Source organism: Zootoca vivipara, chromosome 9, assembly GCF_963506605.1.
Source record: "Zootoca vivipara chromosome 9, rZooViv1.1, whole genome shotgun sequence".
Taxonomy (NCBI): domain Eukaryota; kingdom Metazoa; phylum Chordata; class Lepidosauria; order Squamata; family Lacertidae; genus Zootoca; species Zootoca vivipara.
Genome location: NC_083284.1, coordinates 27,028,794 through 27,054,094, shown reverse-complemented (window position 1 = coordinate 27,054,094; position 25,301 = coordinate 27,028,794). Strand labels below are relative to the sequence as shown.

Sequence of the window (25,301 nt, the reverse complement as noted above, 5' to 3'; positions counted from 1 at the left end):
TTTGTCATGCTTTCAAACTGCTAGGTTGGCAGGAGCTGGGACCGAGCAATGGGAGCTCACCCCATCACGGGGATTCAAACCACCAACCTTCTGATTGGCAAGCCCAAGGCTCAGTGGTTTAGACCACAGTGCCATCTGTGTCCCCTGCCTTCTGTATATAGTTGTAAATAAAGACTATAAAGCTGTCAGCGGTCTGCTTTGGTTTCTTGTGACGAGAGCAGCTTCCAGCCCTGACAGGTTGAGAGCAAAGGCATAAACAAAACAACCCATATGGTCAAGCAATAACAATGTTTGTCTTCATTTCTGCAGATATGAATACAAACTTTACCTCATACACAGATTCACAGGTTATCTTTGGACAACTCACACCCTGCCCCACCCCATTCAAGTTCCTTATCTGTAAAGTGGAGACTAATTACTGAAGTTGTCAAAGTTTGACCTTTCCAGGTGAGGATACAACCAGAATACAAACTATTCTTTCTCGCACTGTTCACCTGTATTCCAAATTAAATGTATTTCCCTAGAAATGTTCTCCTTTATAATTTGAGCACCTGTACTTTCCTTTCTTTTACCCTGGCACCTTGAACACTGTGATGAAGATGGTGCAAGGATTAGGGATTTTAGGAATAGGTCAATCCTTAGTATGGGGTTCAGGAGCCATGGAAACTCTTATGTCCCAAGGCTCTTAGTACCTGGGGTCTTTCTTGGGAAATAACTTGGTTTGCCAATATGAATAGATTGGGAGTAGTTTGACCTTTACTGGGGATATTTGTTTCACAAATGAAACAAATATTGTAAAGTGTTTTCCACATTGTTAAAAACATTGGTCAGCTTGAACATGTGTAAAAAACAGTCTAGTATAGAAATGAGTGGTACTGGGAAATATATTTGAATAACTATTGCAAGGAATTGTATATTTTGTAATGGCTGTTCTAAGCTGCAAAATACATACAATTATATTACAAGGATGCCACCATTCTTTCTGACAGAGCTATTGAGCTTTTAACAATGTTATAGGAGGTAGAAATCCATGTGTGAAGTTTCCCCAATGCAATAATGCAAAGATTGCAAAATCTTCACCTGTTGACTTCCAACTTCCAGCTTCTAAAGGCATGGGTTAGGGTTACCTTGCTAAGTGATTTTGTTTGCAAAAAACCCAACAGCCCTAGTCTCTCTCTCTCTCTCTCTCTCTCTCTCTCTCTCTCTCTCTCTCTCTCTCTCTTAAATGTGATACACAAGATAGCTTTTGTCCTGTTTATCCCCCTCCTCCCATGTTCTTGCAAATCAATCCATATCACAAATAATTGATTGGGGACTGGAGCAGAAATGAACACTTCATGCATTTGCTTAAAGGGAATTAATTCTTAATTAAGTTGGCTTTCTTTGGATTTTCATCTTTAGGGAAAATCAGCCACTGCTAAGCGTTTGAGATCTCTTCAGCTACTTTAATATTAGGAAAAGCTTTTATAAGAGATTTTAGGCACTTTGCATGCTAAGTAGGTCGGGAAAGGGTATCTTACATTGATGGCTGAAACAAAAATTAATGTTGACATTAAAAGGCTATAGTATGTTATGGTTCTCTGCTAATATAAGCAAAGTAAGTTCTGGTGCAAGAAATGGGTGAATGCCCCGCCCCAAGCCCTGGTTATGGGATGTGTGACTGTGAACTAGACTGTACCCAAAGTCAATACTAGCCAACAGCCGTGTGTCCATTTCCTTGAGTGTTGCATGGCACAGTTGCAGAAATAGCTGTCAGCTCATGTAGCCTCCAGCCATCAACCAGCCCAGGTAGCTCAGCCATCTTTTTTTTCTTACACAGTCACAAACCTGGAGAGGGCTCAAATGGAGAATGAATGTGACCACCTGAGTATCTCAACCAGTCCTTTGACAAAGTACCCACAAAGTCCAAGAGTCTAGTTAGAGAACCATCCTGGGGTTGATGAGGCATGTGACCCTCACCTGCCTGTGTCCCCACCTGGCCAGCTAGGAAGCTGGGCTGAGGGCCCTTGCCTGCCTCAGCCCCCTGGAGTGCCCTGTCCACTGCTCCCTATGCCTCAGAGCCCACTGTATTTGTGGAGACAGGGCCCCTTTGGCTCTAGTGATGGGCCCTGCTGTTCTGATTCTTGTTCACTGGCCCACATCCCCTCATCATCCTCTGTCACCCCATGAGTACTTCCTACCTACACCAACCTCTCCTTCCCCATCCCCAGCTTGCCCTGGTGTGTCCTAGTGCAGGCTATACCTCTTACCAGGATCCTCTTCCTCTTCCCCGTTGTCCTGGGGACATAACCTATGATTCAACATATAATGCCATGGGTCTTCTCCATTGGCATGGCTAATATTGTTAGAATACAGCCTTTAGTTGATGATGTATGTGCACATCATGCACAGCCCTATTGCAGGGACAGGGAACCTGTGGCCTTCTAGATATTGTTGGACTCTAAATCCCATCACCCCCTGTCATCTTGGCCCAATGGAAGGGATAATTGGAGCTGTAGTCCAGCCACACCTGTAGTGCCACAGGTTTCCCATTATTTTCCTAATGTATTTGCAGAATCTGATTGTATAATACAACAAAAAAGAAGTCATTTCCCCCAAAATTATTTCCAAGAGGAAGGGAGAAGATGAGCACTACCATAAGCAACATTCTTCTGAAGACCTTTAAGAGGGAATAAACGTTTAAACTGCCGTTATTAAATTATTTACTGTTAATTGAATGCATGAGGGTGGGAAAAAGTTATGCCTTCGCACAAAATGTTCTAGACTTCATTTTTTAAAAGAAATTGGCAGGAGTTCTTTTTTTTTTTTTTTTGCAAATCAAGAGTTCTCTAATTTGCTACTAGCAAATGTGTTCCAGTTGATAATGAGGAATAGTTCCCAGGATAGGTTAAGCCATTGACATCAGTTACTTAGCATGGCAAGTGAACCTGTTATTTTCTAGTTGGCAAGATATTAGCAGGATTATTGCAGCTAGTCAGGCTGGCATTAATTACAGGAGAAGGCAGCCCTTAAATGTTCCTCTAATCTCTCTTGTCTACCTAGCTTGGATCAGGGATTTGAAATTTGTCAGGAGATCAAAGGACTGCCAGAGTTGTGCAATTCCACATTTGGCAGAGCTATCAGCCCTTGAAGACCAGGTGAAACAGATGAAGTTTTGTCACTATGTCTCAGCAGAGGAATATTAGTTTATATTCTGATCCAAGCAATAAATGCCAGATATTACATTTACACAAAATGTCTTACTGGAAACTCTATCCCCTTTGAACTGAATCACCCTGTAAACCACAGCCTCAGTGACAGGGTCGCAAGCTGCCTGTTGCCAATTTCTATACGCTCCTTCTTTTAAATGAATGACAGCATAAAATTAATTGCCATTTGTGTGGTGTTAAGACTAAGCTGAGCAGCCAAAAAGTAAAATTAAATCCCACCCTGATCAGGCTTAGCTGCAAAGGTGCTAAGAGGAACTAACAGATTGTGACAAGGGGTGAAAGAAAGTGTCGAAAGACATTTTTCACAAGGGTTGCTCAAAAGGATATTTTAATTGCCCTCATTAGTAAATTGAATGGATGTGCCACATTGGTCAGAAAATGCATTTTGTTGGAAAGTAATCTAGCTGCACATTTGATAGCACATTATTATTATTATTTTTAAAAAGATATACTGGTGGATGCCATGGGAGGTCAGGAAACTTGCTCCCTGTGACAGACATCCTCACTGAAGATGGGTGTTGGGTAATGTGGATGATATTTTAGGTGTTTTATTAGATAAAGCCCCCCTCCCCATTTATCTGCATAGGAGAGGTCTATGATTACCGTATTTTTACCGTGCATATGACAATATTTTTTTCCTTTAAAAATTGTGTGTCGTCTTATACATGGATAACAGAGGGGGGACAGGTGATTGGTGGCAGCAGCCAGCAGGAGATTGTCAGCGGTGATTGGGCGTGTGTTTGCTTGCTACAGCAAGGCCTGCTGACGTTTGGCTGCTGCTGCAACAATGGACCTTTTTTTACAACAGCGGCAAGGAATGTGTGCAATAGGCTGTGTCTTTGTCGAGTGGGCAGATGGGCTTTTGGCGGCTGTAGAGCAGTGAACCCCCCCCCCCAAGAAGCTCAATAACTCTGGGCAAACTCCCCCCCCCAAAAAAAGCTCAGCAACTCTGGACAATTACCCCCCCAAAAAAGCTCAGCAACTTTGGGCAATCCCCCCCATTTATTTGTTGTGGTCCGAAAAAATAGGGGTCGTCTTATACATGGGGCGTGTTATACATGGAAAAATACAGTAATTGTTTATGGTTGTGTTCAAGATTTCACAGTAACAATACGTTCCATATTTCCGTGAAGGATGTCCAGTGTGTATTTAACACCCCTTATAGAGTGTCCTTAATTCTTATTTAATTACACTCTATGGGGGGTTTAACACTGGATAACTTCACAAGTGAAGCAGAAACTCTTTGCAGAGAAACTTTTAACTGTGCTTTTCTGAAGGGAATCTCAGGTAGACCTTTACTACCTAGCATGGCTATCAGTGTTCTAAACAGCAAAACCCACTCAGCCCCTTCTAGGATTTACCTTCCCCGAAAGGAATCAAAACCACATTGTCCTGCTTAGCTAACCCCACTCAAGTAGTTTAAAAACTCCAGCTGCCCATGTTGACTGAGAGTCAAATCCTCATTTGTAACTGAGAACCAATTCACTATCAGCCCCTGACAGATAATCCCTATCTTTGCCCACTCAGGTAGGCAGAAATCTCACCTGTTCACCCAGGCAAGAAAAGGTCCCTACCTGACCACTAAGCTATCGGCAGCTAACTTAAATGCCAATTTCTCCTGACTGGCTCTCACCAGCTCTCACTGGTTGCTGGATAACCAGGTGGCAGACCCAGCACCTTCCTTCAGAGATGAGAAGTAAGAACAGAAGGAGGGCTTTTCAAGCTTGGACATAGTCAATATCAATCTTCTTCAGCATTTTGTTTCTTACAGTGGTCAACCAGATGACTGGGGAGTTTGCAGTCAAGCCATGATGTCATCGCTTAACAATGTCGTCTTTGAAATCTGGCTGTTTCTGCCTGAAATCTGGTTCACTTCAGAACCTGTGGCCCTCCAGATGTTGGTTTCTAACTTCCCATCAGTCCCAACCAGCACAGCCAGTGGTCAGGGCTGATGGTAGTTGTAGTCCAGCAGGACCACATATTACCCAACCTTCCACCTTTGGAGTGAAAAGAATTGCTGATAAATGGCTTAAATATAGCTCTGAGTAATAGTTAGCATGAAGTAGGAGGCTGGCAAAATGCTATAACATAAAGCTTGCCGATAGCCATAGCAAGATGTTCAGAGACTGCTAATAATGGGAAGCTTTCCCTAATTGTCAGGTGATAGGAGATATATATATATTGTATTTGAGTGACCAGAAGATATGCCATTCCTGTTAAATGAGATACCGAGGAACAATATATCCATACTTATTTCTGATGCACATACAACTTAACCATGTTTACTTGGAAATTAGTCCAGATGAGCTCCCAATAGTTTATTGCCAAATAATTATCCATAGGATTGAAGGCTTAGGTTTTACCTCAACTAAGAAAATTCCTATGCTTTTCTCAGGAGTGCAACAGCCCATTAAAACTTCCCACTAGAGGTAGCTTAACCTTTAATTAAAATACATTTTTAGGGGTTTTTTTAATGCGTTAATGAGACAGCAAAAATGATTTTGCTGAAAGATGAATAGCTATCCAGGCCTTAGAGCAGTGGAAGTTAGAGCCTCATTAGTAGTTAATTATGCAGAACACAGTATATAAATAAAGCTGTTATGGCAGTTGAGAGAGAGAGAGAGAGAGAGAGAGAGAGAGAGAGGAGGCTTGGTGCATTACCTAATGACATAAAATGTTTACAGTCTGTAGTAAGTAAAGGTACAATGTCTTACCGAAGTTATTAATGGTGTGTTAAACAGCCTGACAATCTGAATGCTCATCGTTTTGCAGATAAATGCTTGATAGCAAAATGAAAATGAACTACTTTCAGGAAAATAAGTACACTTTAAAAAATGGGGTTCAGGAAGATTATTGTACAGGGGAATAAATATTGTTTATACATAGAGAAACCCCCTTCCATTGCAGAAAGCAAACCTATGGATCCAGACCAATAATTTTTATTAAGATGGGCAGATCCATCTACAATATTTCCAATTTGTGTCAGTTTTGCTCCTTCATTAGTACATTCTGTTTTGTTTCTATATTAATCTCTGTAGTTGTCCCAAAAAAATGTATTGGAATATGTATTTTATCACAGAAAACATATTCAGATATGTATTATATCTTAACATGCACATTTCCAAATATTATATCTCAATGTACACATTTTTAAATGCTCTTTGTTACTTTTTCGGAGTCAAGAGTTATGCAGCAAAATTCAAGGAAGTGCAAAAACTGAAGGATAATTATATTCCAAACTATGTATTAACACAGGCGGTGAAAATTAGTTTGGCTTGCTTAAAAATGCAAACTAAACAGAACTTTCCTCCATGCTAAATATGTATTGCAAAGAAGACATTCTCATGTAACACTGCTGTGCAAGGGTTTTGAATATGATTTCAGGACAACATACAAGTTTTACATCAAAAAATGTAACCAACAAAGAACACTGTTTTACCAAGGTAACTGCATATGGTATGCTCTTCAGTTGTACGGTAATATGCTTTTTTGCAGTACAATGCCGATATTCTGGTGTCAGGTTTATGGCTTTTTCAGAGGCACAACAACCACTTCTAGAGATAAGAAAGCTCCATTCAAATTGGCTAAAAAAACAAAAACCAAGTTTTTTTCCCCTACCCCAAGTCAAGAAATCCTTAGTTTCCATATAGTGCTGATAATGATGGAAGCAGCACGTGAGTGTGCTCAAAAGTACCTTTTAGGATTGTGAGTCCTGTCCCATATTCCTAACAGACTGATTTCTGAGAAATGTTGGTGGATATGACATGATTGCTATATATGATTATATCATGACTATAGAATGGGGCTGCCAGAGATTACCTATGAAGATGGAAAAGCTAGAAGTTGTTATAGTCTGCCTGCTTTTCTGTGGTCAGAAATGGAAATAGCTCAGACAAATACAACCAGTATTTGTTCACCTAATTGTTGATTTGTTTAAGTATGCAAATGATATGAAATTGATGACTTTTTTATATTGTTCTGATGTTTCCTTTCTGTTGAAGTGAATGCAAGATATGTAAAAAGTTGCGTAATTTACACAACATACATGACTTAAGTTAAATAGAAGACAGTGAGATGCATAATATAGTATTTGGCAGAAACCGACCTGCAGTGGAACAGAAACAGCACTAATCATAATGAATGCCAGTCTAAACAGAGATTGCTGCATTCTCTTATCTCTTTTGTAGAGTACACCTAATATGGGTATCAAGAGGAGATAAGCATCTCCCCTTATAAAAGCACCCCTATCTGCCTCCTATTTGCCCAGGTTCCTGACCTGTATTTAACTCACAAGAAGCTGGAGTGGAAGAAAAGTAGGTGCTAGGGGAAGAGTTAAGCTTTCTCTGCCCCCACCCCCGCAAATTATTCCTTTCCCATGGAAAATTGCCCTTTCTTGTGAGTGCTTAAGAGCAGAGGCCATTGAGTTACACTTACATGTGGCTGCAGTATGGCATATGGTTTAGCGCTAAAGGTATATGATATGGCATAGGTACAAAGGTACAGTAAAGGGCAGTGTACCATACAATAGTATACAGGAGTATCTGTGAAGAAATGCAGTATGATGAGTAAAACAAAATCTTTCCCACCCATATGTCTCAAATCTCAATGCTGTTTATTTTATGACTCCCAGAACCATACATCTTGAAGACATCTCTCTCTCTCTCTCTCTCTCTCTCTCTCTCCCATCTGCCCATCAGTTTCTTGTAGCCAAATGGTTTATTCCCTGTAGTTTTCCATTATGGGGTGATCTCTCTCCCACAGGACTTGCCAAATGTATCAGAATTGATCTTTCTTTCTTACAAAAGAAAGGAACAAGAGAATTTTGAATGCAGTTGAGAAGATGCTTCTGCAAAGAAGGCCAACAAAATGGGTTGAACATTTGTCATGATGAAATACAAATTGCTATGAACATTGATTAGAAGCCGCACAATCAATTAAAGCTTTAAAAGAAGATTTCCTCATTTAGTGCATTGGTTCAGCAGTTACCAAGTCCATAGCCCGTTCAAGGAAATTAAATTGGTAAGATGACAAAAGTAGATAATGAATGTCTCCATCTGGATTGTGAACCAGATTTGTTCCCCACTCATCTTGCATATTTTTCCATCCTCAATAAATAAAGTGGTAGCAAACAAAAAGTGCCCAGCTTAAAAAATTAGTGTTGTCAGCTGTGATTGTCAAACAGAAGGAGAAACTTTGGTTTAACTTAGGTTAAAGGCCTTCCTTTGACAGCAGAGAGGAATGGGTGACTATGTCAATTTCATTTTTTCACAGTTTCTCATCCCCCCCCCAATCTTCAGATCTCCATGATTCCACATTAATTTCATTTTTTTTGAATAAGTTATAACCACTTTAGTACATATTTTTGCAAATCAGTTTTCTCTAATGTAATGCATTTTGTATGCTGTTTCATCCATCTATGTATTTTTATGAACGATTATATGCACTTTTGTACGTTCCTTGGCAGGAGAAAGACTGCATTGCAAAATTCAGAGAAGTGTGAATTTTGAAGAATGGTGTTTTGGTTTGCATATTGTTTCAGAAAATGTGACATAACCAAGTTTGCCTTTAAATGTGAACTGAATTGAGTTATTCCCCCATCCCTAAGTAAAGACTTGCATTTTTATGAATATACATATCCAGGTACAATCTATTATTGTTTATTTCATTTATTAATTCCTTCCCATGAGGCACCCCAAACAAATTTACAATAAAACATACATACAACAGTTACATAAAAACAGTTAAAACATATATATATATATTCCAAGAAATGTACCATTGGGGTTAAAGACTACAGAATCCTTGTTCAAGGGTTTAAAAGGCTTCTTCTTTAGCAGAGAAGAGTCCTGTCTGACTGTCTGATATGCAGTGGGAGGGCATTCCAAGGAAAGGGTGACTAAATGCAGTAAGGGTGTCTTCAGCTAGTGCCAGGTGAGGGTACCCTTGGCCAGCTTAGTCACAGAGCTGCCTATTCCAAACTCACTCATCCCAATGGATCTTAGGCTTGAGTTGCAAAGTCAGTTCCTGGAATATGACCATATAATTGCAGGTTTATGATTGAAACACCACTGCTATGTTGCCATAGAATATAGACCAGTAAGAGCATTATATTTCTATTTCACGTTATGTACTTTTATAGTGCAGTGGTACCTCGGTTTAAGAACAGTCCTGTTTACGAACGATTCAGTTTACGAACTCCACAAAACTGGAAGTAGTGTCCCGGTTTGCGAACTTTACCTCGGTCTAAGAACGGAATCCGAATGGTGGAAGGGCACCGGCAGCGGGAGGCCTCATTAGGGAAAGCGCACCTCGGTTTAAGAACGGTTTCGGTTTAAGAACGAACTTCCGGAATGGATTAAGTTCATACACCAAGGTACCACTGTATTTAAATGGAATGCTGGAAATTTTGCTGTCACGATTTATGCTTTATAGAGAAGCCTGCTTTGAATATTCCTTTCTACCATTGCTCAACAGGAAATCTGTTTAATGGTCTAAGATTGTGGCAATTAATGTAAATTTTTGTACTGTTTTGACAGACCATTGAAGGTTTCATCTGCTGGAAGAAAGCTCTCTAAATTAATATTAATGAAAATAGTTAAGAACATAAATAGCATGCCTGATTTCTTTTCTTTATGTGATGTTGCAAATCTTATCTTCATTAAGAAAAGCAATCTATGAAATAGAAAGTCTCTCCCAAGCTATAACTACGAGTCTCTCCCTTTCCATTTCTTCATCAAATTATCTATTTTTCATTTGTTGAAGGAGGAAGTATGTATTTGAGCTATTGTCTGTCAATTGATTGAAAAAATAATATTCATTTCCTAGCAATGCTAGACTTGAACAGTTTGGGAAATGAAAATGCTGGATAAAAAGCCCAGTTGATCAAAACAGAGCATTTTATTTTAAATTGCTAGTGTGACCACATAACCTTAGTTAGGTATATCTGTTGCTACTTGAAACAGACAGAAGCAAAAACATTGTCGCTAGAAGGCTATAGTAGCTCACGCCTCCTATGTATGTTTTTCTAATAAGAAAAGTTATTCAGTTTTGTACAGCTATTTACTGTGTGCACAGACCACAAGATTTTGTTGGATCCAGATCCAGCACTTCACTCAGAAGCCTGCCTCATTCTGAAGTGCTTTGTAGCCTTCTGGCTTTGCATCCAAATCTGCTTTGTGGGGAATGAAGCACTGCTTTCCCCCATTTACTTGGCAATAGACAAACGGCACAGGACCAATAGTTGTTATTTTTTGTTTTTTTCATACAATGTTATCTGTGAAACAGGAGCACTAGTGATGTAATTTAATGATGATAATAGGCTTGAGATATCAGAAAATAATTCAATGAGTGGGCAGACAGTGTTACTAAACTGTACAAGACTGTGGGTGTTCCCTCACTACAAAAAAAAAAAAACATAGGTCTGAGAGAAATTGAAAAGGTAAAAAAAAAATCACAGACACTCAGAAACATAAGACCAAGTGAAAAATAAATAAAATAACTCACTTTTAAAAAGAGGGAGAGGGAGAGGGAGAGGGAGGGAGGGAGGGAGGGAGAGAGAGAGAGAGAGAGAGAGAGAGAGAGAGAGAGAGAGAGAGAGAGAGAGACTCACATGCAGAAGTTCAAGATGAGATCTACAGTGTTTCTACGGAAAATGGGATGGCGAAGTGGGTGCAACAACACTGCATTCTAAAACAAACTCTGGCTAATTATCTGACCGAAGCAAGACAGTCAGAATGGAATGAACAGAACTGCTAATGGATGGATGGAAATAAAACAATACATTACAAGGATGCTAGTGAGAGTGGAACAGAGGAAACCAATTTAGCATCACTAAAAAGGGTAGTTGAGGGACTCTGCCTCAAGTCCACCAGAACTGTTGAGAGCATCCAGTGCCGGAAGGAAAGAAGTTGCAAAAGAGCAGGAAACATGTGAGACAAGCATTCCCTCAAATGACCCTCCCTCAAAACTTTGGGATTCTCATTTATTAGAAGCTGCACATGTCAGTCATAATAGAACTATCCCTCTCCCTCACTTTAGCAGTTTTCCTATGGTAAACAGTGTTGTGTTTCAGTCACAATGTCTTCAGCATCACCCTTTGTGGCCTTGACTCAACTTGTGACACTACTTAGGCCACCGTCCTTCAACTCTTCATCCCTGCCCCTCCCTGAGGCATCCTCCTTTGACCCTTTGACTCCTTTGGCTTTACACAAAGCTGATGTACACCCCTAATGACTATATTGAAGTCCAAAATAAAAATAAAGGATTGGCAAATAAGATAGCACAGAAATGAAAGAGGTGGCAGAAGCTGTGTTATTATAAAGTATACCAACTCCTTGATTAGCTGAGCTTAGCTCTTTCACTGGAATTTCAAGACAGTAATGAAAAGAGGGACAGGGAACGTCAGCTTTTTTCATTTCCTGTGAATGAGATTAATCAGGTCACCTGAAATACCAAAGATTAAAGCAATGAGCTAATCGATTATAGCAATATCCTGAGCTTCCTGCTGCTAATGTCTCAGAGGGAGAGTGAAAGCCGAAGAACTGTGAAAACCTTCTGCCACTCTTAAGTCACACCGATTTAAAAAGGCCATGGGGAAGCCACGTTCCGGACTAGATTTTATTAATATTTCAAAAGGATTTTGTTCTTAATATTGTGAGTCGGCAAACTCTCACCTCTGCACTGAAGAAAGCAACACCGTAGAGCTGCTACTGTTTTTCAAAGTCTTAGTTGTAGAATTTAATTTGCATTTGGGACCCAAGAATTCATATTTAGTTGGTGTCTGGGGAAAAAAAGTTCCAATGATTTGGAAATCTATGCTACTCATTGTGGTTGCTGAAGCCCCAGCCAAGCCTACCTTGACCCCCTGAGGTATGGTGTGCCTCTGTGAATGCCATACACAATATATATGGTATCATATCATTGCGTATTCAGACCCAGGAACCTTCCCCCTAAATAAATTCGCACATGACTCAAATTTTGGTTTGGTTTTTGGCAGAATTTAGGCCACAAATTTATTGATTCTAGAAAGTGAGTGGTTGCATAGGCTCTGGTTCGACTAGCTCCCTGAACCCTTGTAGCACTGACCCAGGGTACCAGCATAGGTCAGCCAAGGGTGAACACCTGGATAGGCAGAAAGCCAGGAACAGGCTAAGTCCGCCACCCAGATGTCCCCCTGGACTCAGGCACGGGCACAACCCCCTCACAGGGGTTGACCAAACCATTTGAGTCCTTTAACGGAATAACCTTCACATAGGGATGGTGAAAGCGTTCTCCCATCCCTATCATCTGAACCAGTGCCTATCTCCAACCTTACAAGTTGTGATGATTTGCTACACGGCAGGCGAAACCCAAATGGCGCCAGCTAATCAGCCAAGTGAGGAAAATTCCTGCCGTGCCCCTGTCCCAATGACAGACAACACACGACGGCATAGCAAGGTCAAGCGCAACAAGCCCTAAAAGTAGGGAGAGGTGGGCGGGTGTTCCGAATGCACGCACCGAAAGAGGAAGCTCTGGGTCACGTGCATGGGCATATAGAGGTCCCTCGATCCATTTGGACTGCGTCCCATTGGCCAGATTGAACCCAACATCGAGGGACCTACCATTCGGGTATTGTGGCTGACCAATCTTACCCACCCACAACACAGGGTGTCAGTTTCCAGGTCTCGTCGCAGCACATGCCCTCTTTGAGGACTTCCCAGAGAGAATATTTGAAATGGTGGTGGCAAGGGGAAGGTATATGCAAACAGTGCTGTGTCAAAAAATAAAAAAAATCTTTTGTGTTGTTGTTTTTACAATTTCCCGTCAATTAACGAAAAAAGATTACATTTGAAAATGTAACTTCAGTAAAATTCTTATGAGTTTTTGTTACCTTACTTTCAAGGTGGCCAAGTGGGGTTGTGAATGTAATTTTACAAATCATATCTGTGCGGTAGCCTGCATTCTGAAAGCTTTATATAAGATGAGGCAGGTTCCACTCTGACTTCTGTGTGTTCATTAAAATGTTGGAGACTGGTATCCCATGCATAGGTGTCCTCATAGGGGTTGTCTCCTGACCTTCTGAAGCCCATTCATAGGTCAGGAGCACAGCCTGCTACTTTGATGTTGACCCTTTAAGCAAATCCATTGTATTCAAATAAGCACCTTGAAGGGGCCAGTGTCATATCATGCATTCAGCAGGAAGTGATCAAGTAATCTGAAAATAAGTATACAGTAACAAATTGATAAAAGTCCATGTACATCAAGCCTGTTTGTTAATGTATGACTATGTTTGTTAATCATTTTTACATGGGGAAGTGCCAAACAAATTGTTAAAATGAAATAAAAGGTACAGTTTAAATGGAAGATTTTGGCAATAGAGAAACATCCTTTCAAAAACTGTGAGTCATTTTGTTTTTCACTCTCATTGTTAGTCAAAGGAAGATATAAGTATTGATAAGCCATCTGATCAATGGGATAAACCAGTTAAAGTATTTGCAGCCATAAATCACATTTGTTCCAATATTCAAGCGTTTCAAGGGAAGATAAGGAGAATCATAAGTAGGTGAAGTACTGCAGTTAAAAGAGATCACCAAAGCATTTATAGAAAGACAGCTCCTGGGATCAATTTTTCTTATGCGCTGAAACACTCACATAGCCAATAAAGCATTAGTAAGATGAATGAGTTTCATAAAAAAAGAGCAAATTTTGGATCCATATTTTATTCACTTCACTGTAACTTAAAATTGCATTTTGTATTTTTATAAACTATATTACTCCATTTTCTTCACATTCTTTATGTTATTTACATTCAAATGGGTTAAAGAGGCATTTTCTGGAGATGTGTTAGCACAAGAAAAACTGCAAAAGCCATTATATGCCATACTGATAGCCAATCAATTGAGGGATCATATTGAGCCTTCCCTTGCCTCCTCTGCCTATTCACATAAGAAGACTATGGGATGCCTCAAAGCAATATTCAGCATTTCCGTAACACTTTGTAGAGTGTTTCAATGGATAGACAGATCAGTATAAATCTAGTTCATGTCCCTGTCACATCTGCTCACAAGGAAGTCGGTTCCACCCCATTTCCACATTTCATGTGCATGATCTCTCACCCTGAAAAAAAACCAACACAAAGTTATTACAAAAAGGGCTGAGGACTGGCCATATTTCCCCCTTTTTAAAAAACAGGTAGTACCCAGGGGAAGGGATCCGTGGTACAGCATCTTCTTTGCATGCAGAAGATCCCTGTTTTTCGAACCTTGGCATCTCCAGGTAGGGCTGAGAGAGAACCCAGTCTAATACAGTTCTGCCTTCATAGTTGCAAATGCTTCTGAATACAAGTTTCTGGAAATTACAGAATGGTAGATTGCTCAAATGTTATTGAACTCCAAGTAGGGATGTAAGAGATCATCGTTTTCTGTTTTGTCACATGCATCACTGTTTCCTTTCAGCTGCAGTTCACTTTCCACCAAAACTACAGTTTCTGCATCATTTTCCACTGTGGGAAAGATACATTACTTATGTAATTTATGTAATTAATTACGTAGATTACATTGTCGTTATGTTGTACCACCCCCTTGATTTCAGTGCAAAGGCAACAAAATGTAAAGGGGGTATATAACCAATTACATACTGTTTGCTGACTGAAAACACCAACAGTGGATACCAATCAAGTTCACTGGATGGATTTCCTTTCCAATGGGATGAATAAGCAAACAACAGCAATTTCCACTCCCATTTCCATTTCCATCAGAATTCTCTAACATCCCTAACTCCAAGTCCCACCAGCCCCAGCCAGCATGGCCAGTGGTTAGGGATGAGGGCAGTTGTAGTCCAACTACATTTAGAGTGCTACAGGTTTCCCATCTCTGATTTAGACCAAGGATGATCAAAAAGTTTAAACCATAGTTCAGTGCCCTTTTCCCTGTAGGCCATTTAGTGGGACAGACAGGGGTGGGTGCTCCAGGGACGACTCTAGGTTTTCTCTATCACTGGCCTGATTTGGTTATTTGAATGTATGGTTGTTAAAGTTCCATATTAACCTTATTAATAAAATTGTGTCCTGTTTCTATTCACCCAGTGCCTTTGACTCTTCATTGCACTCATGTCTTGTCAATTTCACTTCCATCTTGCAATGTTGAAACCAGCTCGGGAGAAATAGTTGCCTTCATCACAAACTGGATCTGCCAGCAATTCTGTAGGGTTTTTGATCAGAGTCCACCTTAAAAGTAAATAAGCAACAAGAGAAAAAAGATGGAAACCAGCAGAATCTATACATTTAATACATCTATACATCTGTTAAGATGTGCATTGGCCTCAGGCCCAGACACAATACTGAAAAGGTGTGTGGGTGGCTTTATGAACTTTGCAAACAGATGAGATAATGTATGGAGCCCACCAAAGCCACATGTTGTAGTAAGACACATTTCAAAGACACAACTTAGATGTATACTATTTGTCCGGGGGGGGGGGGGGGGACAGAAACAGGACAAACCTTGAATAACTTCTGTCTATAGGAAAATGAGCCTTGTCAACCTGGGAAGGTAGCCCCTCAAAAAGAAAAATAACTTGATCATAAACCTCTGCCTTGTGAGCAGCGCCGGTGCGTCCATTTAGGCAAACTAGGCCATTGCCTAGGGCGCCAAAATGGAGGGGGCGCTGGCCAGCCTGCCCCCCCAACCCCCGTGCCACTGCCCGCCGCCGCCCTCCCACGTCGCGCCTGTGTGCTGTGGCTTCCTTTTTTATTTTTTCTTCTCCTGACATTGCCGGGCGAGGGGTGGGCTAGTGAGGCGCCACACTAGTGGCTGACTGGCGTGACGCCCCTCCTCGCTGGCCCGACCCTTGCCCGGCAACATCGGGAGAAGAAAAAATAAAAAAGGAAGCTGCCGGCCGAGCGAGGCTGCTTTTAATTTCGTGACTACTGTCACCATCTGCAGTGATCATGGAACCCAAAAAAGTAAAATCTCTCGCTGCCTCCATTTCTTCCCCTTCTATTTGCCAGGAGGTGATGGAACCAGTGGCCATGATCTTAGTTTTTTTGATGTTGAGATTCAGACCAAGACAGATAGATACCAACAAAACAGTTGTAGTTGTTATTTGTGTTATTGCTTATGGAACTATAAGCTGAAAACCAGTACACATTTTTTTAAAGGAAGGCGCTTTATTCTATGCTTTAAAAACCCCTCCTTTTTTGTTCCAAACCAGACAAAGATTATTAGAAATGGCTTCTTAATATTTTCCACACCTCTTTATTAAGCAGGCATGTGTCTAAAAGTGGCCTTCTTTTGGCATTTCACACTGTTTCCTGAAGTGATGCTGTCACATTTCAGGTCAAAACATCCATTCCATTGCAGGTATGTGAGAGTTGGGACTCGGAAGTTGTGCCTTGGTTGTGCTTCTGACATGCCCAATCAGTAGCTCTCTAAAATAATGCACTCTTTGTAGTTTTAGTAAGCTTTGGCTTCTTGCATGTGATATCTGAGGTTTGACAATTCAGTGGTCACAGTTCTGTTAAGCCAATATTACCTAAGCACATGCGTAGTGCAATCTATTAGAGAAAAAAAGATGTGAATCATTTCAACAAAGGCTGCAATCCTAACTTTTTATATGGCTATTCTATTCTGTTGCTATTCAGCATTGGTAACAGTAGAGTAGTAATTTTTTTAAAATTCAGTCAGTTGTACTGTTACTGTACTTTTAAGACCTATTCTTAAAAGGCAAATTGTGAGGTGCAAGATTATAAAAATGGACTGTTCAAATCCATAGAAGAGCAAGCAGAACGGGATGGGCAGCCCACTGACCACCCAAAAGCCTGTCTCAGGTAAGGGGACTCTCCTGAATGGAATAGGCAGGTACCCATGCTCAGTTTTTATCTGTTTCCCATCACATCATAGCCCAGCCTGTTCAGGATAGCTTGAGGGGCTGCCAGGAAAAAGAGTGAATGCAAAATAAAAGCTTCACCCACCACTGCATTTCAGGACCCAAGCTGGCATCTTTAATGCTTGAGCCTGTGCCTAAAAAACACAGAGAGGAATTCATAACATTAATAGCCCAAACAAGCCTTGTTTCAGGCAAGCTATAGCCATTAAGACTCATCCAATCCTCAAAGCAATTGCCCCAAATTTGATCAAGGCAAAATACCAACAGCCTAGAAATTCACACGTAATTTTTTTTAAAAAAAAAGCTTTCTGTTTTATATATAAAAACAAGCTTGTCCTACATTAATGTTTCATCTCTCCTTTGGTTCATGCATGCCTGTGGCAATCCATAACTGTCAAGCTGCTACTGAGAGGCACACTGAAGTCACTTTAAGAGAAGCAAACTCAGCTGCCTGTGGATTCCCAGCTTAACCTTCCCAACTCTTGGCAAGATGCAGCCACTTTAGTACATGCAAACGGCAGCCAACTTCAGATCTCAGTGGGATCCCTCTCCTTTTCTTGGCAGGCTTACCTCCCTGGATGGCATCTTACACGGCAAAATTAGAAATCAATGATGTTTTGGCTCAGCCCTAGATATTAATAGTAACAGTTGTAGCAAACACCATCTGTTGTCATGTGACGGCGGTGAGGCAGTGTAGTCGTGCAGTTGTTATGAGATATGCCATTTGACAGGTGGGCATAGCATGTTTCTCCTCAAGATCACTCCATCGTCATTAGTAATCTGGCCCCACATTGCAAGTGTTATTTTCTTGGGTAGTTATTGCACCCCAGAGAACAAAACTAGCAATGTATTTGCACAGGATCCCTTAGGTGCAAAATATTGCAAATGAGTTAGTGTTATACTACTAGTCATGGGTTGAGATATCATTGCACCAAACAGCTGCAAATATTATGTGTGTTATCCACACACAAAAATCACACACAAGCAAATGTACTGCTTCATGGTGTTTCTGCTTCAGGAACCATACAAGAGTGTGTATTAAGTTAAGTGTATATTAAGTTAAATGTGTTGTATCAGGTATGTAACATTTGGAAGTGCAAATGTTGCTCTGTTGTCTTGAGGATGTTTCCAAGACATTCTAGCAGGGGTCAGAAACCTGGAGCCCTACAGATGGTGCCAGACTACAGCTTCTCTCATCCCTGACTCTTGACCCTTGATGGCTGAGGCTGATGGTCATTGGAATCCAACAATATTTGGAGGGCTACTGGTTCCACATCCCTGCTATGACATTCCCACATTGTCTGGCAGAAACAGGCATCAATTACTCTCTCTCTCTCTCTCTTGTGGGACAAATTATAAGGACTATACAACATTTATGGGATTCTGGAAGGAGGTGAGTGAGTACATGTGCCTGGGGGCATTTCTGATCCAAACTATTTTTTTTATTTATTTCAACCTGATACTCTTATTCCATAGTGTCGGTATTCTTCCAAATGTTACAGCACAGGAAGATAAGCATTTGAGATATGTATGACCCTCAACAATAAGAAAATAAGGTATTTCGGTTAAAAGGAATAAGGAAAGGCAGATATTGCGGCCAGGAAAATAAGAGAGGTGACTATATAAAACACCACCTGCAGAATCAGAGTCAGAAATGCCAGATTTTAGCAAACATAGAGCGAGCAGGTGTGGAAAGGTCACACACTGTAATCTATCACACAGAGAAAATATCCCACCCAAAGTCTGAACTCTTTGAGCCATGAAATGTAACCCTTGTAAAATGGCAGCATTGTAGAAAACAGATGCTGTGAATAAAAGGGAAGAAACAGATGAGCACACTGTATTAACACGACAATAGAACTGCAATGTTGTCCAGTTAATTCATCTCTGAGACTTATTAAAATTTAAGACATTTTACAATCTCTATTGCCCGTTGACTTCCAATTAATTTGGTAACTTTATTAAAGCAGTAAAGTCATATAGCAGAGTATCTTACAGGGTTTATTCAAGCTTCAAATGGGTAACATTTGCTGCCTGTGAACCAGGTAATTACTGCATAATTAATTTTTTCATACTTTTTAATGTGAGATGTCTCTCAAATATAATTTAATTTTATATATTAATAGTCACCCAGCTCTTCTAATTGCAAGGAGAGAACGGTGAATTACAACTAACCATACTTCCATAATATTCTCTCTGAAAGGCAACGTTCACATGAACAAAACAAAACAGATTCCCATTGTTCACACATACATTAATACGCAACAGTACCAGAGCTGCTTGTTCCATGTCAAGCCAATCATCTTCAGGAATGTCATCTTGTAATAGTATATCTCAATTCCATTGCATTCTCATATCTAGAGATACCTCATAGCTAGCGCACAAGGAAGAGCCACTCTGGTCCGACATCCACCTAAAGAAAGAATGATGGAGGAGTAATCTAAAGCAATCAGACAATGTTTTATTATTTTCAGCTTGTGTCATCACTTAAGAATTATACCCCCCTCCCCATGAATGAGGAGGGCCTGATTTATTTTAATTAGTCGCTAGCTTGCTTGCGTTTGTGTATTTGAACCTGTCTGGTGGCATTCATTGGTATTATGATTGCATTTCCTCCTTGAAACAGCCGTTTGCTTTGGACAATAGAGAATGATAGTCTGGCAAATACTAGAAAGCCTTCAGAGCCAAAGTCACTCTCCACATATCAAATCTCGCTTACATGGTAAGACCAGCAATAAAAGGACCTCAAAGGAGTGGGGAAAAAATCAATTTTGTAATTGGATAAAAGCAGTCTTCTAAGCAGACTGGAGTACCGTAGGATTGTATTGTTCAGCTTTCCAGGTATGTATTTGGTGTGCAATGGAAACATTTAGTCATTCAATAACCAGTTATACCCATGTAGTGTTTTTAAAAAGTCTTAGGACTGAGTCATGCATGGCTTTGCATCATTTGGTATCTCTTGATTATATTGAAAAATACTAATGTTTATATTATCATCTAGTAACAAACAGCTAAAGCTAATCCCTGTGTTTGAAGTGCAGTGATATGGAAGCTCTGTTTTGTGTGATCTGTAAGGGATGTTTTACACATGAATGGATCAAATAATGTACATACATATGAACACACCCTAAGATCTAGTGCAGACATAATGCCAGTCGTCACATAAATGCACCAAGAGTACTGCCATTGTACTTGTGAGAAGTCCCTTACGTGGACTTGCAATCAGACAAGGAGACACCGAGATAAGTCTTACCACTTCCTTTTTATTGTAACGCGTTTGCAAAGGCGGGCTCCACGACCTGAGTGGTGCGAAGAGCCCAGGGCAATGCACAAACATAGCTTATATCCCTACTTCTGCCGCCCCTCCTTAGAGGCTTGGCTTACAATCTATCTTATCAGAGTAAGACACATTTCTATACATTAACCAATCTACACTCGCTATTCTAAGTTAACCTTATTAGGAAGCATGGGCTATACTTCCTTATTTTTACTCTAATTTAGCTGACACAGCATCCTGTTTTATTCTACTTAGCTGACAGGCATCCTGTTTTATTCTACTGAGTTTGAGGCACATCCTGTCTTAGTCTTTCTCACAATCCCCCCTCTTTTTGTATCTTGTCTCAAACTCACAGAGTAGTTCGTGGCCTAGTCCACTTTCCTCATCTTCCTCTAGACTTCCTTCTGGCGCACCTGTTGGGAGGGACTTATAAGCCTGCATTAGCATCATTATGCGAGGGGGAACTGTCCTATCCATCATTCTTTCCATCATTGACTGTAAGCATTGTAGCAAGCAGGGCATACAAAAGCAGAAAAGGATTAAAATCACAAGGGGTCCTGCTAATGCAAAAAGGATTCCTCGCAACCATCCACTGGGTAAAAACTTCTCCAACCAGGACATGTCCCACCCTTCCCAGGTCTGTACTGGGACATGTGCTGTTTTTTTTTTGTATTTTATCCGCTAGGTCTCTTATAGGTGGGCTGTGTGTGGACTCCCTCCCATATTGCTGCCCTGGATGCGCTTGAACAGATATTTCCGTTCCTGCAGATAGGACTGTTCCCATCCGTGATTCCCACACCAAACTCCAGCTCTCCCGTTAGGTCCCTGGCCCTTATCTATGGCAGCACAGGCATCAAAGCAAACCACAACCTTGCCCTCTTACTCAGAAAGAATGGGGCCCTTTCGGGGGACAGATATTCCAATGCCTGCCGCACTGTTGGACTCTCTGCCAGCTCACACTGGACCTTTCCTCCTAATGCTATCTTACAGTGTTGAAGGATTATGTCTTCCATGAAAATAACATTACATTCCTCTGAACAATGCACACATTGCACGCACCCCTCATAATGAGCACAACAACAACATTCGAAAAAGCACACACAAGTACAGAACAAACACATTTGCTTTACAGTCTCGGTGTGTCCTGCTGGATCCTGGTTCCTGATTTAGTGAGTGTCACTTTCAGCGGGTCATCTGGACTAGTCGTTGCCGTCCAACTTTCAGGTGGAGCTCTTTTACCCGGTGGTAATGGGTCCATCCATGTTCTCTGGTCCGTACTGCTGACTCAGTGGTAAGTAGGACTTGGTATGGGCCCTCCCAGCTCGGGGTGAGTTTCTCCGTTCGCCACGCTTTTATCAGGACCAGGTCTCCAGGTTGGAAGCTGTGCTGTTGCTCCAAAAGTGGGGGCCTCTGTGCTAGTATGCCTTGCCTGTGAAAGGATAACAAAGACTGGGACAGTGACTGCAGGTATTTCTGGGTGAACTGATCCCTAAATTCAATCTGAGGGTTTCCTAGGAGAGCTAGATAGGGGTGGCCCATCATCATTTCAAACGGGGACAAGCCAGTATCCTTCCGAGGTGCCACCCTCATTCTCAATAAGGCCAGGGGGAGATTCTTTGTCCAGGGCAACCCATTCTCTAGATACAGCTTGGTCAAGTGTTTCTTGATTTCTCCATTTGCCCGTTCCACTTTCCCACTACTCTCAGGATGCCAGGGGGTGTGAAAGTTCCACGTGATTCCTACCGCCCTCATCACTACTTGCATTGCCAATTGGGTGAAATGAGTTCCCCTATCTGAATCCATTGCTTCCACTACTCCATAGCGGGGAAGGATATGCTCTAAAATAGCTTTGCTGACCACCTGAGCCGTGGCTCTGCGGCTAGGGAAGGCTTCAACCCATCCAGTTAGGTGATCTTTGAACACCAATAAATACTTTTGCCCCCCCCTTTCTGGTAACTCAGTAAAATCTACTTGTATTCTTTGGAATGGCCACACCGCTAACGGTCGCCCGCCCCTTTCTGTCTTTCTGGCTCGGGCCTTATTAACCTTCTGACATATTAAACATTTCCATGCAATAGTGTGCGCCATGGGCCACATGTCCCTGCTCCAATATAAAGGTTTTACCAGATTAATCATTCCCTCAGTGCCCAAATGGCTTCCCTCATGTATTTTCTCCAATATATTCAACATAGCCGATTTTGGAAGGACTATCTGCCTCTCTGGGGTTTCCCATCCATCTCCTTTCCTTTCCCATCCTTCCTTTTCCATGTATCCCTTTTCCTTCGGGGTGAAGGCGAGATTCTTTAAATCCTGCGGATCCACAACTGGTATCCGCAAAATACACTGCTGAATCACTTCTTTCCTCGGTACCCCTTCTGCTGCCTCCCTGGCCCTGAGGTCTGCTCAAGCATTTCCCTGTTCCTCCGGCCTGTTTCCTTTGGTATGAGCTAATATGTGCACAATGCCTATCCTTCGAGGCCCCATCAGAGATCCTAGCAACCGTTCTAACAAGGCTACGTGCTCAATCTGTTTCCCATCCGCCTTAATAAAACCTCTCTCCCTCCATGTCCTGCCAAAAGTATAAACTACTCCCCACGCGTATCTTGAATCTGTCCATATGGTTACATCCAATCCTTTTGCTAATTCTAGGGCACGAGTCAATGCCATCACTTCACATTTTTGAGCTGACCAAGTGTTGGGGAGCGCCCCGCTTTCTATAGCCTCCCCATCTTCCTTTACCACTGCATATCCTGACCTCCTTCATCCGACCTCTGTGGCTGCTCCTTCCCTCAACCCCACTAGGCCTGGCTGATACATTGCCCAGGACCAGCATGAGGGACAGACTGCAACTACGGCTTCACTCAGCGGTGTATCATGGGTGAAGAGGGGGGGGTGAGGTCTCTGTTAGACTTCCCCCCACCCTCTACCACCGCCTGGTCCATATTTGGGGGGAGCACACATCATGGTTTATCAGGATATCATGATGCTAAGCTGCTGATATACCATGATGTTGAAAACCAGCTATCACCCAGCCCTAGTCTGTTTTTTTAGTATCCCTAAAATCCATTGCTTATTAGGAGCTACCCCACATTTTGTTCAAAAACTTGCTTTGCAGAGGTAACTACCATAGAGTTATCAAAAATTTCAAAAGTAGGGGGTCCGTGGCTTGGCTTTTGAAAAATAGGGGGTCCTCAGTAATTAGCTAATTGGGAACCACTGCTCTAAAATACAGGGTTCACAGCAAGATTTGTGCTACCAGAGAGACACATACATTTAAATACAGACATAAAACTGGGAAAGGAATCCCAGGCTATGCCCTATCATGCAAACACACAAGTGTACTAGGAAAAAGAAGAAGGGGAAGATAAAAATACCAATATTTATATAGAAGCCTTTAACAACCCTTAAGATAAACAGTTCAAGACAGAAATTACTTCCTTAAACTAAAAAGTCTAAGGGATGCTTATAACACATAAGATACCCAAGTTGGGTGAATTTTCTAGAGAAGAATCATCCTCATTTGCATGGTATGCCTAACGTAAAGGATAGGAGTAACTTAAGGGTTAAATAAGCACATACAGAAACTGAGAAGGGGTGAGTACTTTTCACACCAAATGGAATTCCTAGCAATACTTTCCCCCCCCCCTCCCTTTCAGCTTTCCCATGAAAGGAAACTTACTTGGGAGTAAGTTTACTTATTAGTAAATCCTGGCTGCTCTCACAGAGACTGTAGGAGCCCTTCTGCCCAAACGAACTCAGGTAGACAATTGCTGGCTATGGAACCTCTACCTTTAATAATATTTTCCTAGAAGGCACGCCATATTGAAAACATTAGGCTAAATTCACAGCACATTTCAAAGTAGAATAGAACATGACAGTAAATTAGCTCTCTCATAAACTCAATTCCAACTAAACATTCCCCATAAGCTCCAAATTTATTTCCTCTTTAATTGCAAGGGCGGCAATCCCCCTCTCAGAATACAGTTTAACACATACAGGAATTCTTTCCTTTCCTTTCTACCACTTAGAGGAAGACTCTATTTTGGAGCCCTTTTCAAATAACAAAACATTTGCACACCTCATTCTCACATTGCCATGTTTAAGATTGATCAGGTCCAACATGGCTTCTTTAAACTAAAAATTTTAGAGCAAGCTTGCAATTATAACTATCTGTGGATATTATGGCCAAATTTAAACAAATCCCTTGAACATTTTCAGTCTTGAGTACAGCTCTTATTTACTTCAAGAAAAACAGAGATCTCTAACATACAGACTCTCAGGCTGGATTTTTCTCTAATTATTTATGGGTTTCTGTCTGGCCTTTTGACAGAGACACAAAGAACAGACTCACATATACTTAACAAACACACATAACAGACAACATGTAACATATAACCATATATATATATCTTTTCTTCATTTTAAGGAATTTGCTTGTTCCATTAAACTCTTATACACTGGGGTTGATGAGCCTCCCCCCATTTTCCCTTCACCTCAATTATTCACTGCACTCACACACTCGCACCTGGGTTTCGTGGCCTGGGTGGTCGCCCACACGCAGGAAACGCACTACTGCCCAGTCCGGTCTCTGCCAAGGCAGAGACCCACACTCAGTTTTGGGTTTCCTCTACGGTCCCCCACTCTTTCACACTGCATGCATATAGGCGCCTCACACAAACAGCCTCCCAACCTAACCTGGTTCCCTTTTACCTTCCCATTTTCATTTTCATTTTATTTTTTTATTTTATTTTTATTTTTACCTTACGCGTTTTACCTTTACCCTATGGAAGGATGGTTCGGTCACATCTTACCTCTACTGCGTGCCTACTAGACCACTTCCACGAGGCTGATCAGGCCTCTTGCCCCTACCTCTGCTGCGGGGTCCCTTACTCACCCATCCTGCGGGGTTGAGACAGTCTCTTTCCTTCAGCCGGCTCCATTCCTTGTCACTCCGC

At 41.4% G+C, this 25,301-nt stretch overlaps 1 long non-coding RNA gene across 2 annotated transcripts; it reads right to left on the bottom strand.

Moving 5' to 3' along the window:
• Positions 1-13,765: 13,765 nt before the first annotated feature.
• On the bottom strand, positions 13,766-17,462 carry LOC118084376 (uncharacterized). Of its 2 annotated transcripts, none has more exons than XR_004692488.2 (4): positions 16,435-17,462; positions 15,233-15,411; positions 14,386-14,534; positions 13,766-14,303 (listed from the first exon to the last, which is right to left on the bottom strand). It is a non-coding gene; the product is annotated as an uncharacterized LOC118084376 (long non-coding RNA). The 2 variants fall into 2 exon arrangements; XR_004692489.2 differs by having other exon boundaries at positions 17,410-17,462.
• Between the last annotated feature and the right edge of the window lie 7,839 nt (positions 17,463-25,301).